At 40.7% G+C, this 15,437-nt stretch overlaps 1 protein-coding gene across 4 annotated transcripts in view; it reads right to left on the minus strand.

Annotated features, from left to right (window-relative positions):
- The window catches only part of LOC129717679 (sushi, von Willebrand factor type A, EGF and pentraxin domain-containing protein 1-like), a 40,825-nt gene that overhangs the window by 18,456 nt on the left and 6,932 nt on the right, over positions 1 to 15,437 (minus strand). The gene's annotated exons all lie outside the window — the stretch shown is intronic.

A 15,437-nucleotide genomic window follows, 5' to 3' on the forward strand; every position in this document is an offset into this window, starting at 1 on the left:
TGCCACCTGCGGGAGCATTCGATTGAAATTTGATCTTCTGTTCATTTACGTTTTAAGTTTATTGGCGCTGCTCGCGCGGGTTATGGAATTTAATTTTATCACGGCAGTAACATTCCGGCCCCCGTAACTGAAAAGTTTAGCCACCTTAACATCTGTCGTGATAAATATTATAATGCATCTTCATTTATTCTCATAATTGGTTTTGGCCATGGTTTCCTTTTTCTGGGTTAAGGTAGTGGATATTGTGTAATTTGTTGTCTCCTGGTTTTCTGTTTTTGCAATATATAATATAGAACAGTAAAAATTATAGCTAAAAGTATTGTTGTTAGTACCATGATAATTAGAGTTAGCAAATGATGATTGCTTATTGGTTGGATTTTGCCACTTGATGTGGTTGTAATGTCATCAGTTATGTCTGTATATGCGGCTATTTGTTTTTCATCTATTTCGTGTGGAATTTCATTTTTAACTTTGAAAAAAATCTTCCTACTTTTTGATTCTCTAGTATTGCTTAAGTATGTTACACTGTTTTTGAACGAATTTCGCATTCAGGTTCCATGTAAATTATTGCTGCGTAATGTGGTGGTGTTGTGGTTGTTTGACCACGATGTATAATTATTTCTCGTGGATTCTGGGCATAATATAATACTACATTAGGATCAGACAATGTTATGATTTCAAAGTCATCGATTTCAAGTTGTTCAATTTTACACATTTCTCTTGGTAGTTTATGCAGCATGGCAGCTACAATGCAATCTGGTTCCGTAAGAAAAGTATTTTGATGAGTCATATAATAACTTTCATTAAGTTTAGTTACATCTTTAGAAATATAAAAGTATTGTTCTTGGTGATTGATCGCTATAAATGAATTATTTATCGTTATGATGGATCTATTGTAAACTCTAGGGATTGGAATAATTCTGAATAGTTCGAATTTCTCTCTATTTATAATAATTGTTTTCATTATTATGTGAAGTGCATCTTTTTTTAAGGTGATTTCATAATGGCTTGCAAATTGTTCTTTTGGAACCATACAATCATGTGGGATTTTCTCTTCTATTTTGGCAAGTATTTGTAGCCTCTCTGTTTCTGGAATAGGATTTTGTTAAACTAATTTATACTTATTTAAAGTGCTTTCGGTAATTTGTCGAACGAGCACTATGGTTTCCAACAACTTTTTCACTGCAATATCAGCTCTTTTTGAATTATATTGGTTTGTTAAATGATCTAACCTTCCCTGAATACTAAGAATTTTTTTGCTGAGTTGTGTTTTCAAAGTGTTTGTTTTTTCGTCTAATGTATTAATGAGATTAGATAACTGATGTAACTTTAGGTTATCTTCATGATGTATTATTTGTAGTTGGTCTTCTAAATCGTCACCTCCGAATACTAAATCTTTCAAAAACCCAAAAATACCTTTGCTGCGTTTCATTCTTTCTTGAAACATTGTTTGTATATCTTCGATGGCAACTACACATTGTTGCTCTACTGCTATCGCTGATTCGATAATGGTGTCGTCTTTGATTATTCTTGATATTTTACTTAATGCATTTCCTAAATTTGTTTGCATGTCTTTAATGTGTTTTATATCTTCTAGAGGTTTAATGTTTGTTTCTATTTCTGAGGTCCATAGTCCCCTTTGTACAATACACGTTCCTTCATGGTGAAATATAAGACCGTCCTTGTTGATCGGCTGAATTCTTAGAGATGTTGCTGGAGATATGATTGATAACAACGTGGTGCTGAGTGCCTCAATCCAACTGCATGGTTTGATCCGCTTATTTCGTTCTGGTATAGTTCGGGGTGGATGTTTTTTTAGATGTTGGTCTCTTAGTTCCTTAATTTTATCGATATCCAGTTTATTTCTCTTTCCCCAATTAGAGAAATTTTCGTCCGCTAGTTTACGTTTCGTATTGATGACCTTGTCGTTGCTTGGATTGGAGTCGTTGCTTTTGTTGTTGTTGTTATTGCTGTTGCTGTTATTGCTGTTGTTGATTACGTTGTCCTTGATGCTAACGTCGTTGTGTATGATCATGACGTGTTGCTCTGGCATGCTCTTTGATGTGAGATGTTGAGCGCCTTCTGGTTTCTCCTTCTGTATAACATCGAGAACCGCTATTTTCGTCGCTGCTCTTTTATAACGCCCTTTTCCGTTTGAATGTCAGCCTTTCTGACTTGACCATCTTTATCGGGGTATGTTTTTATTATACGCCCCTTCAACCATCTACCAGCTGGTACGTTGTTGTCTGTGATGATGAAGATATCGTTTTCTTTAAGTGGAATGATCTCCTCGGTCCATTTTATTAGAGTTGGGAGGTATTCTGTTTTCCAACGATCCCAAAAGAGTTGTCCGTAGTGTTGCGCTAGCTTCCATTGTTCTTTATTAAATCTATCTACTGTTGGTGCAATGTTTCCCTGCTCGTCCGATCAACATGTGAAACGGTGTTAGAACTTCATCGTCGAACGTTTCGAGCGGTATATGAGTAAGCGGTCTGGAATTTAGCAGAAACTCTGCCTGGATGAAGCCGGCTCTTAGTAGTTCTGGTGTAGGCATTTTACAACTCTTAAACATATGTTTCAAGGAAGTCTTTTTGATTTTTACTAAACGTTCCCATGCACCGCCGAAATGTGGTGCTGCGGGTGGATTAAATGACCACTGTATTTCGAGTGCTGCCGATTGTCCTTTCTCCATCGTGGTGTTTATCTTATTCGCCCATGCTTGTAGCTCTTTTATTTCATTCCAGGCCCTATAAAGTTCGTGCCGTTATCGCTGTACATATGGGACACCTTTCCTCTTCTGTTTTGAAAGTTTTTGAAACATGTTAGGAAACTGTCGGTATCTAATTTTTCGGCCATTTCAATGTGTGCTGCTCGGCTCGACAAGCAGGTGAACAATACTCCCCAGCGCTTTTCTATGGATCTTTAAACTCTTACTTCGAATGGCCGAAGTAATCCACACCTGTATGTGTGAACGCATGTAAATATGGTTTTGCTCTAAAGTCGGGTAGCGCCGCCATCAGTGGTGGATTAGGTTTCGTTCTCCAGATGATGCATTGTTGGCAGTGTGTTTTAACATTTTTCAGCACGGCGCGTACTGCTAGAATCCAACATTTGGTTTGAAGTGCCCCGATTACTGTTTCATCTCCGTGATGAAGGTATTTTTCATGGTATGATCTCACAAGGAAATGGGTAATGTGGTGTTTTTGAAGAAGGATTATTAACTGTCTGGCCGAGTTTTTCAATGCAGATAAGTTTTCTAACCGTCCTCTGCTACGCATGACGCCATTCTTGTCCAGGACTGGTCGTAGACTTGATAAAGGACCTTGCATGGTTAGTTGTTTATTTTCAGTTAGGTCCATCATTTCAACAGGAAATGCTTCCCATTGGGCCTTTTTGTAAAGCGTATTTTCGACGATGTCTCGATCATTTCTGTTTATAGCTTGTATGAAATGTTTCCTTTCTGCGATCCAATTGACAAACTTCTTTAGTATACATAAGTGTTGAACTAGTTTCCAGTAATTTGAGTTTTCTCGTATGAAATCATATTGCTGTATTTCTGTTGTTATATGTAGTGCTAATATATCCTTAGATTCTTCTAAGGTTTCTTCAATTGGTTTTTGCGTAGGCCAGTTGTTTTCCTGAAGATGCAGGAATCCAGGTCCATTTATACAAATAGATTTTCTTTTCACTTCCTTCGTTGCTTCGTCAGCTGGGTTTTGCAGCGATGGGACCCAACGCCACTGTTGTACGGTTGTTGTATCTAGAATTTCTCCTATGCGGTGAGCCACGAAAGGTTTATATTTACGATGATCAGATCGAATCCATCCTAAAACTGTTTGCGAGTCAGACCAATATATTCTTTTTGATATTGTCGGACGTATTTCATTTACTATTGTTTCTGCTAGCCGGGAGCCTAGCACAGCTGCTTGCAACTCTAATCGTGGTATTGAAAGTGTTTTAATAGGTGCTACTCTCGATTTAGCTGCCACAAGGCTAACGGTATTTCCGCATTTTATGTAAATTACTACGGCAAACGCATTTTCACTTGCATCTACAAACGTGTGGAGTGAAGACTTCTTGGAATTATTAGATTCCCCATCTTCTTGGAATTATTAGATTGAAAGTACTTCTCTTTTTGTCGGTGTGTTTAACGTTTTTAATGCTTCTGCATTTAGTTTATCCAACCTTAGTTGGTAACTAAAATAATCGTGTTGTGTATTTCAGTGTAGCCCTAGGACCCTTTCTACGTGAGACTCTTTGTCAGTTATATCTTTCTTGTTTGAATCCATTAACCGGTTTTCGGGGAGTGAGTGAAGTAACTCGCGTTTGTTTGATATGAAGTTTCTTATGAAGAAACCTCCCTTTTCGTGGATTGTTATAACATCGTTGACTGTTTGAACTGCTTCATCTTGAGTGTGGAAGCTGTCTAGGTAATCGTCGACGTAGTGTTGTTTTACAATAGCGGTTGCTGCGGCGGGATGAGTTTTTTCGAATTTTTTTCGCATTGAAGTTTTTTACTATTTGAGCGCAGGCCGGTGAACAGGTGGCGCCAAATATCATAACCATCATGACGTATACTTCCGGTGGTTTTGATGTATCACAATCTCTCCATAAGAAGCGTAGTACGTGCTGATCCTCCGGACGAATTCTCACTTGATGAAACATTTCCTGGATGTCACCGCTTATCGCTATGTTTCCTTCTCTAAAACGTAGTAATATTCCAAAGATCGATGTCGTGGCGTCCGGCCCCGGTAAAAGGGTTGAGTTTAATGAGACACCCTTAACTTCTGCTTTGACGTCAAACACTAATCGTGGCTTGTTCTTGTTTTCATTTATGACGATAAAGTGTGGTAGATAATAAACTTTGTTTGTAGGTGTAAGTAATTCTGCTGGTGTTAATTTTCTGGCATATCCTTTCGCAACGTATTCTTTAAAGTTAAGGATGGCCCATTGCTTGAGCTCCTTATTTTTCGCAAGCATTTTCTCTGACAGAGTTAATCGTCTTAAGGCGTTTTGGTAACTGTCAGGGAATTTGACGTCGTCCTGTCTGAACAACATTCCAATTTCGTTTCTATTCCCTAGATATTTCAGTGTGTCGTTGATTATTTCTTCAACTCTTTTGTCCTCCTTACCCTTTGGCAGGCTTTCGACTGTTTTGACTCCAAAATCTTCTGTGCTGAGATACCGCTTCATCATGTTTCGCATCTCGTCATTTTCCTGTATTGCCATGACATAGTCTTGTGCGATATCCAACTTGAGGTTACCAAAGAGAATCCATCCTAGTTTGGTTCTCATAGCCATCGGAGAATTCTCGTCTAACATTCTTCTGTCCATAGGCATTAGTAGATGCGCGTTGTCGAGACCAATTAGTATTGATGGTCGTGCTACCGTATAGCTTTCAATGGGTTAGTCTTTCAGATGATCGTATTGTTTTTTCATAGCATCCATGTCTAGAGATTGAATTGGTAGCTGGAGGTTGTCAATTGTTCTTACGCCCTTCAGGTTAAATGGTTTCTTTGAAGGTCCGACGAGTGTAACTTGTACCTGCCTGCTGTTTGATTGTTTGGTGACGTTTTGCGTCCAGGTGAGTTTGAGAGGATTCGAGCGTCCCTCTAGGCCGAGATCATCAGCAGTTTGTTCCTCGATCAAAGTTAGTGATGAGCCGGCGTCTAAGAAAGCGAACGTATTTACTTCCTTTCCCTTGTTCCTAAGTGTTATGGGAATAATTTGGAAATAAATATTATTTCTGAATGTTTGATGGTGATTTGTAGTTCCAGCGTTAGAAGATAAAGCGTTTTCTGTGGTTTCAAGTTTTTCTATGATTTCTTCTTTCGGCGTCGCCATCATTTTGTTGGCCTTGTCTACGTTTCTCTTATTTCTCGGATGTAGCCATCTACTATGTTTTTCCTGGCATGTATCGATGTCACATGTTCTAGCACGTTCGCAATCTTTCATTAGATGGTTTGCTCCTAGACACCCAAAGCAAAGTCGTTTTTGTGATTATCCAGTGCATCTGCTATTTCTAATAATGCACTTTTATTCTCCTTACGAATTTTCATTAGTTCGTGGAGAAGTTCGTTATAAATCGCCTCTGGTCGACCGTATGTTTCTTCTAGTCTTTCGATTATTTTCTTGACATTCTCCGGGTCGATCAGCAGTTGACTCACAGTTTTCGCGGCATTTCCACGCAGAACCTTCTGCAGCCGGTTCAAACTTTCAAGATTGGTAAAAGCTCCTGCTTTCGTTGTTTCTTCGTATGTTTTCTCAAATTTTGGCCAATCTTTTGGCGCGCCATCAAACCTAGGCAAGTCAGCTAGAGCTTGCCTTTTCAGGTAAATTGTCCAATCTTCATTTTGATTGGGTTGGACCTGACTGATATCTGGAGTTGGTTCAGGTTTAACTTGGAGCTGCTTAACGAGAGCCTCCATAGTTTTCTGATGAATACGCAATATTTCTTCAGTTGTTGTTGTTCTTTCCGACGATGGTGTTCTTTTGTTTTGGCTTGGGCTTCCAATTTCTTAAGTTTTTCTTTCATCCTTTGCTGGTTTTCTGCAATCTCGTAGCATTTTTGGCATGTCCAGTAGTCTTCACTTCTCGGCGGGTCCTTCAGTCCCACACATGCCAAGTGGAACCAACGGTCACATTCGCAACATTCCACAAGTACACCTCTCTCGTCGGATTCGGTGCACATCCGACAGTGCCCATTTGGGTTCTCCACAAACTTAACCATTTTGTTAACGTTAGGTTTTTATTTCAAGTGTCCGTCACACTACCGATACCGCGCACGATCGAGTTAATAGAGTTTGAGTTCACTTGCTCCTCAATGGAGCCACCATATGTTATTCGCGTTACGCGGCCTCCCCTGGCGAAGGTACGGGTTAACAAGGCTTTGTCACCGAACGACAGTTAAATACGCGAGCGGAACCGATAATCAAGGCGGACCAAGATTCCTGTTAGCAACGACTACCTGGCCTTTCCCGTTTCCTGCTAGTTGCCTTACTACAGCGAAGGCCTATGCGTCTGGAAGGGGGAAATAGGTTACGTTCTAAAGGATTTTCTGTATATCATTGAGGATCACTCTGGCCTGATTAAGTCTTCTAGCTAGTGTCCTCGCTAATGTGGAGGTCTATGCTTCTTGAAGAGAAATCAAAGAGTAATCACTTAGTAATAAAGGAAGGTTCGGTCCGTCCAATGAAACGACCAAATTCAGACTAACCATAAACTTCGATTTTATTCAATCAAAATTTCCTTATACACTAATTTTACGCTTACAATTCAATATTTACAAGTCAATGTATAATACAGTCTTTAAAGTACGGCAGCGTGAGCCACCTGCCTCAAAACGATGACCCTACGTAATTACTATTTTGTTGCCAATCGTTCTACCTGTGAGTGCATGGCTACTACATGCTACCTGCGGGAGCATTCGATTGAAATTTGATCTTCTGTTTATTTACGTTTTGAGTTTATTGGCGCTGCTCGCGCGGGCTATGGAATTTAATTTTATCACGGCAGTAACAATAAAAGTTCTTCAGAAGAAGAACCAAAGGTAACCATTGTAGAACCCATAAATGTTTCACTTAAATGATCTACAACAACTTCATAAGGATGTTGGCCTTACATGCTTCAACTTATTATTTTTAGTGTCTTTGCATATGTAAATTTTCGGATCGCTATTTTGTCGACGACACAAGCATCAGCGGGTGTCATCGGTTTCAGCTCATACAAAAATGTTTCGGCAGAACTGTTACTGTTCGATAGTAGCTAGTATTCTTCGAGGATTCCTAAAGATCTCCACAATAAATTCAGATAAGACCAACGTGGCCTCGTAAGAATTGCGATAGGATGTGCTTTGGTTAGGATCGAAAACTGTCAATTTACCCCTGGGGCACATGATCCAGAACATTTTCCGATAGTCCAAATACAGCTCAATTCTTTTGAAATGGTTGCTCATAGAAGAATGTTGCAAAAAAAAACGAAAATTAATGTTTGATTCGAATCACGTTTGTTCCGAAGTTATTAGGCATTATTTTAAACAACTATTTGTGTGAAACTTTAAAAAAAGAAAACAAAAATTTGTGCAATGATTATTTAAATATTCAGTTCAGAGAGGTAGGATGGCAAAAAAAGTGTCCATGTCCATGTCCACCATTTACAAACGTACGTTCTCCTTGTGTCCATATCATCCGCGAAGCAAACAAATTGTTTCTCCGCGTCACACTTCCGGCGTGACTGAACTTCAGGCGCGAAAGTCCACGTTATCGAAGTTTTCGGCGTGATTCAAACGAACTGAATTGTTTGGCCAAAATTCTCATATCAAGATAATTATCTTATAAAATCATGAAGAATTTGAAGATTCAGCATGTTTTTTTTTGTATGGACCTTAGTGCGACCAGTACTTTTTTGAACTTTTGTGGCATTGTCCGGACGTTTTTACTGTTCGCCCATTTTTTGCATTGTTACTCATTGGAAAGTAACCTGCTCCGTGTTATAATGCGTTTGTCTTCTCCTGCAGGCTCATTAACCTCCTTTTTTATCGAAGCTTTAGACCAGTGGTTATTGAGTGGCATACACGTGCGGGATCTGCCTTGGCGTCATCGGCCTCTATCCGAGTCTCTGCTGAATTTTGTCTTTACCAGTTGCTCATCCACCATATGTGGCCAGGCCACTGTTACCTGAGGTGTTTCATCAGCTTGACAATGTCAGCGTATTTGTATATTTCGTACAGCTCGTGACTCATGCGCCTGCGCCACATTGCTTTGTCGTGTTTGCCACCGAGTATTGATCGCAGGGTTCTACCCTCGAATACCCCACCCCGCCCCCGGGAGGATCAGTGTCTTTACCTGCCTTACCTTGATACCTTGATGGCTACAGCGTGTCCTCACGCCAATACTAATGCCAATGCCGTAGAGCACCATCTTCGTCGGTCTTAGGCGATACTCCTCCAGTTCACCCGAACGTTTAGGGCTCCCAGGTCTTCTTCCACTGCATGCAGCCAGCGTGTTCGTGCCCTCCACGAAACCGCCGACCTCTACCTAGTTCCCTAGTGAACACTATTTTCGCTATTCTTTCTTCCGACGTTCGCACTAAGTGACCAGCCCACCGAAGTCTGCCGTGTTTAATGCGGTCTATAACGTTCACTTCTCTATACACTTGGCACAACTCGTGATTCATGTTTCTGCGCCACACACCATTTTCTAGTTTCCCACCGGGAATTGTACGCAGCATTTTTCGCTCGAAAACTCCTAGAGCTTTATGGTCCACCTCCTTCAACGTCCTCGATTCGTGTCCGTAGAGGGCCACCGGAAGGATCAGCGTTTTATACAAAGCGAATTTCGTCGAAGTTTGCAAGTTGCGGAACCTGAGCTGGTTACGCAGTCCGGAAAAGGCCCTATTCACTGCTGCAATCCTTTCACCTCCTTGTCACATGTCACAAGTGTTCCAAGGTAGACAAATTATTCAACAACTTCAAACACTTCCCCATCAATCACTACCTCAGCACCAAAACCTCTAGACCTGCCCCCGTTTCTACCCGGAACCATGTACTTCGTCGTGGTAGAGTTAATGGTCAAGCCTATCCGCGCTGTCTTCCTCTTCAGAGGTACAAAAGCCTCATTTACTGCCCTGCGATCGATTACTATGATATCTATAGCGTCTGCAAAGCCAAGGAGCAAGTGCGACCGTGAGATGATATTGCCGTTCCTCTGCACACCTGATGTCCTAATCGCACCTTCGAGTGCAATGTTAAACAGTAAATTTGACAGCGCATCACCCTGCTTCAATCCATCCAAGGTCACAAACGAAGTTGACACTTCGTCTGCAATCCGAACACTTGATTTCGAGCCATCCAGCGTTGCACGTATCAGACTAATCAGTTTCGCCGGAAAACCATGTTCGAGCATTATCTGCCACAACTCATTTCTTTTAACCGAATCGTACGCTGCCTTGAAATCAATGAACAGGTGCTGGATCTGCAAGTTAAATTCCCGGAATTTATCCAGGATCGTCCGCAGGGTAAACAGGATACGTGACAGTATTTTGTACGCCGAGTTCAAAAGGGTGATCCCTCTGTAGTTGGCGCGCTCTAGTCTGTGTCCTTTCTTGTAGACTGGGCATATGAGGCCATCCAACCAACTGGTATGCAATTCTTCCTCCTTCCATATCTTTAGAAGAACATGGTGGATTAACTGATACAGCTGCTCGTTTCCGTGTTTGAGAAGTTCGTCCGGGATCTCGTCCTTCCCAGCAGCTTTACTGTTCTTCAGCTCGCTTAGAGCCTTCTTAACCTCATCCAGTGTTGGTGGTTCCACAGATTTACCGTCGTCATCTATGTTTATCCTGCTTCTCGATACGCCTTCATAATTACCGTTCAACAATTCTTCAAAGTGCTTCTACCACCTGGCTGCCATCATTGTTTTGTCTGTCAGCCTCTCGGTCATTGCACATGGCGGGCACTGGCGCAGTCTTGTGCCGCGCGCCGTTGACAGCTGCATCAAACCTCCGCATATCAATCTGATTCATTCTTTCTTGCGTTTCAGCCATCACACTTTCTTCGTGCTACCTTTTCTTCTTGCGGTGGATTCGTTTCTTTTTCACCTTTGCTATCCTGTACCGTTCTCTGATTAGTCGGGCACCAGACACTAGCTTTCGGCTTCTGGTAGCATTTCGTCGGCGTCGCAGTATCTATCACCTCTTGCGCTGTTGTAGCCACAGTTCCATGTTTAGACTCCCATAAACTGTTGCTGTTGCCAGTTCCATCGATTTCTCCTATCCTTTCATATAACTTTCAGCGGTACTCTGCAGATACCCTTTCAGCTGATAAGTGTTGGATATTGAAACGCATCGTTCTGTTGTTTCTTGCACTCGTGACGCTGGATAATCGCACCCAATTTTTTGCAACTACAAGATAATGATCTGAGTCGATGTTTGGCCCTCTAAAGGACCTCACATCCATAACGTCCGAGAAATCCGTCGACCAGCACGTGGTCTATCTGGGAGCAAAGTAAGTACTGCTAATTGTCATCCCCCTAGCAGCGGCGAAGGTCACAAGCCGCAAACCATTGTCATTGGTGACGGAATGAAGGCTTTCCTTTCCAATAACAAAACGGAAGAAGTTTTCTCTCTCGATATGCGCGTTTGCGTCTCCGATGACAATCTTTACATCCGTAGGCCTTTTCCAGGCTCTCATAGAACTCGTTCTTCATGACATCGGGTTTATCGTTCGTTGGCGCATAGATGCTGATCAGGCTGTAGTTGAAGAATTTTCCCCTCATTCTCAACACACAGACTCGGCCGCTTAGCGGTTTCCACCGGATAACTCGCTTCATCTGCTTCCCGATCACTATAAAACCAACTCCACGTTCTACTCTATCGCCGCCGCTGCAGTAGATGTGGTACTTGAATGAAGTGTTGGCGATGGGATCCACCGCTCGGAATACACGTTCCCCAGTTCTGGGCCAGCGCACTTCTTGTATTGCTACCACACTTACGCCGACCTTCTGCAGTTCACGAGCCACGAGCCCAACACGTGCGGGTTCATTTAAAGTTCTCACGTTCCATCATTGTCTTTTTTTCGTTGCCGGATTTGTTGCCGTGAAATCAATCCGTTTACCCTTTTTTGCCTTTCGTGGTTGGTTTGAGTTTCGGTATGCCACCTAACCGGGATTGCGCTGCCTACATCATGCTAGAGGGGCTGCCTCCTCGATGCTTACACCATACAGCATTGTCCGCTTATTCTTTACGTGATGACTACGGTCATAATCATCACAACCATCCTCCTTTGCCAGGGCTGTGGATCTGTAGCTCTGGTTTTCGATAATGTCAAGTTCGTTCGGACATGCTACTATAGAAATCCGTCATTCGCTAGCGGAGATCAGTGTCTCTAAGAGCGTAAATTCGTGCTTATCTGTAGGCTGCGGGACCTAAGCTGACTACGTAATCCGTATTAAGTCCTTTTCGATGCCGCAATCCGTCCCTCCACCCGCCGATCACTTCGTTATTACACGCTACGAGTGTACCAAGATAGACAAATTCAATCACCACTCTGAAAGTATACCCATCCATCGCATGTCTATGAATGGATGATCTGTCTGCAAGTTGTGTTCTCGAAACTTGTCGAGGATCAGTCTCCATGTGACACATTCTACCGTGACGTTACAACGTTTTGACTATTCTGTTGGCATCATTTTAATTCTAACTTGTATTTTTTTCATGAAACCCTTTGATATTATTACAGATTCGGAAAGTAGACAAAATTTACTATAAGAATGATGCATAAGATATTTGTTTACTATTACCTTGGGGAGTAAAAATGTAGCGTGACGTTACAACGCGCGAGAAATTGAGGTGTGTGTCGGGGCTTTTCTTACAAAAGTCAAAAACTTCAAATTTCTTCTTTCACGATTTGATAACAAATAATAATCGAACATTTTGTCATGTTTAAAGTGCCTATAACTGGTAACATCTATATTTGAGAAGCTTTTATATTTCGTGACGTTACAACGCTCATTTTTCAGCAAGGGGTATTTTCACTCCGTTGTAACGTCACGAAAATATGAATCAGTCGATATCCATTATTTATCACATATTTCTTAGACATTTTCATATGAAATAGTTCAATATCTGATTTTATATATTTCTACTTCTACTTTATGCACTTGGTTTGTGGGGTTATTCATAAATTACGTAACAAATTCACTTTGTCGTTTAATGTTTGGTAATGAAGAACCAAATTTAAACTTGGAGATTTTCAGTGAAGGAATGTGAGTTATGATCAAATCAATTCTTTTCATAAGTGACATATGCATCATAAATATTCTCAAAAGTGTCTTATATGACATTATGAGTAGAACATATTAAATTTATTTTTATTGTAGTTTTTTCACAATGTTAGAGTACGTTAGCAGTTTTTTCAGCATTTATATTAAAGTTTACAAATGTGTCCTTAATTCCAATAAATACAAGAAACCTTTCAAAAATAATAATAATAACACAAGAATGCCGATTGTTAGCTTTTTTCGCTCCCGTAATGTTTCCTTGATTTTTTAAAACTCACACTACTTATTCAAGAAAATTCGAGTGCATTTTTGCCGCTGAAGATTTTTTCATCTAGACTTGCCCCAAAAATAAATAGCTGGCTTATTCCACGATATAGTGTTGGTCGTTCAAAAATGTTCTTCTCATCGTTAAATGTGGTGATGTCACGTCCCGTAATTGCGATAACCATCACATATGGAAGATTGGCTTGAGCGATGCAGACGAAGTACCTATTTATTTCATTAATACGGTTACCTTGCGTCAATAGTTTTTCTCTTAGGGAACATTCGCATGTTACGTAACGCGGAAGTTGACAATTTTCAATTCCCCCTCACGCAATGCATTGTAATATAATATAATAGAATAATATTAATTTTTTTTAGAATGTAACGTTACTCATGGATGACCTACAGTTTAATAATTAAAAACATTAATCCATTTTACAAAATTAATTCTCTGTTATATGACAGATGTAACGTGAACTAATTTAGACGCATCAAGTATGTTTTCAAACATAGACGAATGTTATATAAGGGAGGAAAAAAATTTCGTGACGTTACAACGCAAACTAAACCCGGTTGTAACTCAAGTTGTATTCAACCTAGATGCGATCTTTTAGTATCAAATTAAATGTATTTTTGAGTATAAAGAAAAAACAAAATATTACTTTGATCAAATGTAAGGAGTTCCCATGAAGTAAAAAACTGTACTTTTTTCGTGACGTTACAACGCTAAATTACCCCTGTTGTCATATTGGCCTAAGATCAACATATTTGAAATTTCACTTCAAAACCCTTTAGGCATCGAATAAAGCACCTATTTCACAGTCATATAACATAAAAAATGTATTATAAATACATACTCCTGACCATTTGTAACCATTTCAAAAATATGTAACCAAAAACGCTTGTTTTTTGTTTATTTTACATGAACATTGCAATTAGTTTTCTACAGTTTCTTGAACACTATAAATTTGACATTTACGTTTTTGGAAGGTTCAAACACTATAGAATCTAGGAAAATTATTCGCATTGCTGAAATATGCATTTCAAAAATTGGTTTATTGGTGTAGCTTCGCAGAGAATGTGTCATGTGAGCATCTGGTCAGTCATAGATCGTTCCGCTCGAAAACCGTACTGGCATTCGCCAACAAATGCTTTTTGCAACAATACTCTTAATCGCTCTATAAAGCTCCTCGTGTCGTGGCCCCCACGAGAGCGCGATCGAAGTGCTCGCGTTTCTTGTGACGGTTTAGCCTCTTCTTGGTTGCTATAGCTCCCCGGTATCTCTCCCACATCTGACGCGTCATATGTGTGGACTCATCAGTGCGACCAGAGACGTTTGATCTATTGTAATATTGACCAGGTGTTTTCTGTACTCCGCACTTCATATTATTGGGAGTGTAAGTACCATCCGAAGTGGAGTAAAAGATACGCTTATCATTCATATCCGTGCTTGTGAGTTAGTTTTACCCTTCCGTTTCAAGTTTACTGCTCTACTATACAGAGCCTCTTTTCATCCTACCAATATTGCCAAATAAAAATTCCCTAAAAAGAACTGTCATACCTTACTCAGTCCAGTTTTACTATAAGAAAGACTTTTTTTGCTAGGAGGAGAGTGAACACGACCACCCGCTTGTCCAAGCGAACTCTGTAACCTTACGGCAACGGAGCTCCCTGCAGTTACTAATGTATTAGCGTGGCCCGGTTCTTTGCCTTCGTCACTTCTAGACACCCAGCATCACGTAATTCCCACTGCCATGTCTATTACCTCTCGCGCTGTATCTCTGACCGCATTGTGGACGTGCTTCCACTGCTCGTTCAGGTCCACTTCAACTGGTTCATCGATCAACTTCCTGAGTATCCACTCCGTAGTTCGGCGTGTAAAATAGGTACCAGACATGGCCGCAGCAAAGTTCACTAGCCTTAATACGTAGTCGTTGGTGGTAGAGTAAAGGGTTTCCATACCAATAACAGTCTGGCAGAATTCCTCTCGTCCTGTGCGTTTATATCCCCGACGACGACCGTTATGTCATGTTGTGAACACTCTCCATCAGAGCCTGACAAAGTCATTTTCAATTGACAATTATCAGGTTATAGTGATTCTTTGACCCGTCGCTTCTAATTGAAAAGCTTTTGTATCATTCTCAAGCTCTTCGTGAGTCCCATGAAAACTACATTGAAGCTCTTGCTTTGATTTTTACAACTGAAGGGCTAGAAACTGATACAAATGCGTTTCAATTAAAGAGAAGATTATCACCGTCACTCTCACATGACGATTCTCAATCGAAAATGACAATGAGCGCCAACGGCGACAGGGAGCTTCCATACAGTACTTCACGCAAATATATGGACGATAGAGAAAAGAAAACCGTGACGATATGAAACGGAGAACACCAAAAC

The sequence above is a fragment of the Wyeomyia smithii genome, chromosome 1 (assembly GCF_029784165.1).
Source record: "Wyeomyia smithii strain HCP4-BCI-WySm-NY-G18 chromosome 1, ASM2978416v1, whole genome shotgun sequence".
Classification (NCBI taxonomy): domain Eukaryota; kingdom Metazoa; phylum Arthropoda; class Insecta; order Diptera; family Culicidae; genus Wyeomyia; species Wyeomyia smithii.